We start from the raw sequence: 2,993 nt of genomic DNA on the forward strand, positions 1-2,993 counted from the left end.
GCTTCACGCAGCCAGGCTGCTCTGGGACAGCTTAAAAAAAAAAAAAAAAAAGCAGCTGGAAAAAGTCAGGAAAGCATCGTGCCACCCTTGGGATCCCCAATGGATGGCTGTGAGCCACAAAATATTGTTCCATTTTTCTTTGCCTCAGTGTCCCTGCTCCCGCAGGAAGGGCTTTTTGCTGCCCGGGGGTCTCTAAACGGATTGTAACCCCATCTCTGTCCCCCAGCACACACATGGCTGGGGCTGGCCAGGCACTGCACCGTGGTCCCAAAGCGCACAGTGACACAGCAGAGCAGGTTTACATGCAGAAACATCACTAGCACACGCGGGAACTATTCTTTACTTCCCAAGCATTTACGACTTGTGCCAGTCTGGGAAGTGTATGCCTCACACCCCTCCCAGACCTTGTCTCAGTTCAGACTGGGGAGAGTGATGCCTCCTGTATCTACAGCTCATGCAATAAATACGAGTTGTACAGAGGAATTCATCTGGCTGAACATGAAAGCAGGATTATTATCCTTATTTTACTTCCCCATATGGTACAGCCATAAATGGCTCATTAACTTCAAGGAGACTCTCGAGGGATTTGGGCTCAAGTAGTTTTTGATGGCAGTACCACCCTTCTGTTCCTCTACATGAGGAACTGGGGGTGTTAGTGGGTGGGGAAAAGAGTATACAGAGCATCAGGCTCAAACTGTGTCCCTATGGAGACAGGGGCACGATACTCAGAGGCAGATGAAGTTTGTCTTCTAAGTACTCTAGAAGTTCCATTTACTTTCTCTAGGAGAGCACTCAGATTAAGGGAGTCATCTAACATGCTTCCATTTCAGAGCCGTTGTTATAATTTCTCTGTGGATTCAGTCCCATCAGGGACAACGTCTTCAGGCACCCAGTGTTCTACCAAGGCTTTTGTTCAGGTGAGTGACCTTTCTTACAAGTCTCAATACATCAACAAATCCTACAGACCACTGTGGAGCATGACCGGCTGTAGTATAATAATGCCTTTTCCTCCCTTAAAAAGCTGCTTCCAGTTCCAGCGGGACAGTAAAGATTATGTTACCTTGGCAGAGTGCTAGTGATGGAGAGACTAAAACAGTGTCCTTCATTATCGGGCTGAGCAAGAGGACAAGGATTTAAAGCTTTGACATTTTAGATAATTTCTTTATAATGTTGTAAGACAATAGCTCTTTAAGAGGCTGAAATTCAATTCAGCGTGCTCCACTACCTGCATATTGCCTAAACTACCCATTCTATAGCCTCATTTAGGCATTCTATCTCCAGACAAAGCTATACAGAAAGAAACAGGAGGCTGGGAAGCTGTCCTTCTCCACTGCTTTCCCATAGCCAAATGCCTACAACTTTGTAAAGCAGCAACGTGGCGATGCCCATCATAAACTCTGTGCTATTGTGACAAAGTCCTCACGATATTTTTATAATGCTTAGAAAAAACTGCAGGACTTTTCCAATGGAGTGGCAACCATCCTGAATTCATGCTACCCAAACACTTGTAACGAGGAACATCATCACACAGCGATCCAAGCTCTCAGAAGACACAGAGGTTGTAAAACACAGGGGAAAGGGAAAGCTCATAGCACACTGCAGAGCTTTAGTGAGAGCAAAAAATTCTGCACCACAAAATAATCCTGCATCAGCTGCACAGTCTGCGTGGAAAACAGCACCTGCAAACAAGGCAGGCACCCGGGAAATCCCTGCAAAGTTTCCTCTGGCACAAAGAAAGGCCGAAACGCCAGCTAAGCCACCTCGAGTGTGTCTGCTTTGAAAATATTGGAAAAGTAAGAAAAACAGGGAGTTTACTCAAAAATTAAATCATTCAGCAAGTCGACTAAGAACTGCTTGAGAGCAGGCAGGCGGACTCCCACGCTGGTGTGCGTACCTGCCACGTTTGGGACAGACGCGCGTTACCGTCACCCCTTCCCGTAATGCCTCTGGGAGAGCAGTATTAAACACCGCTGCTGAACATCCGGTGAGCGCCCTACGACAGACAAAACCGTCTCAGCTATGAGGTAGCAAGGACAACATTTTGAAAACAGTCACACAGGAAAAATGAAGGTGTGTGCTGTGAGCCCCAAAGCAGGATTAAGCCCATTTCACACACAGAATTTAAGCCTTCTAACAGCAAATTAGATTTTGGTTAAGCTAAAACTGTACCTTCTTGTTTCTTTCATAACCCAGTCCAGAGACCATTCTCCTAATAAAACCGATGAATAAACCAGATTACTGGGACACATTCGTAGTGCTGCTGGTTGAACCACAACAGGACAGCCTTGCGAGAACTGTGAGCTCTGTGACTAGAACCTTAAGTCTAAACTTCCCTTCTTCTTTCCCAGTTAAAGTAACTTAGGCTTCCTCCAAGCCTGTTTCGGCAGATGTTTACGCAGCTTAAAATTCTTTCCACCAGCACCTCCTGGTTCCCCTCGCTGCCAGCCTCACCCCAGCACCCGCTGCTTCCCTGCTGACACTCATTTCTTCCTCCCTCCCTGTCTGCAAAGCCTCCAGTTGGTTTTCCTCAAAGAGTCTCCAGATCCATCTTCTCCGTATTTTCACTACCTAACGCCCTCATGTATCTACCTACTCATTTCTCTTTGTAGGAGAAACGGGAGATGAAGGGGATGCTGGAAAAAACATCAGCGCTCTTAGACCTTGGGAAGTTAATACAGAAGGAAACAATTTGGGGCTGGAGCTAAGAATTACTCAGGTGGATTAAAGCAAGTAAGTGCACAGATGAGAGAGAGAAAACACCTTGAAATGAAGGACTTCATGCTTCATTTTGATTATTCATTGGAATGACAACCTACGCTCTCTCCACCTTATTTCTTACCTTCTCTGTCCTTTGTCAGCCAAGCCTGCACATTCTTTGAAGCCAAAACTCTTTCAGCTTATGTATTGCTTTTTGAAGCTAACCAGTTTAAAACACAATGTAAACCCAAGCATTTTCCTTGTTCCCATCCCAACAATCAGCGAAAAAAGATCAG

This window comes from Harpia harpyja, chromosome Z (assembly GCF_026419915.1).
Source record: "Harpia harpyja isolate bHarHar1 chromosome Z, bHarHar1 primary haplotype, whole genome shotgun sequence".
NCBI lineage: Eukaryota > Metazoa > Chordata > Aves > Accipitriformes > Accipitridae > Harpia > Harpia harpyja.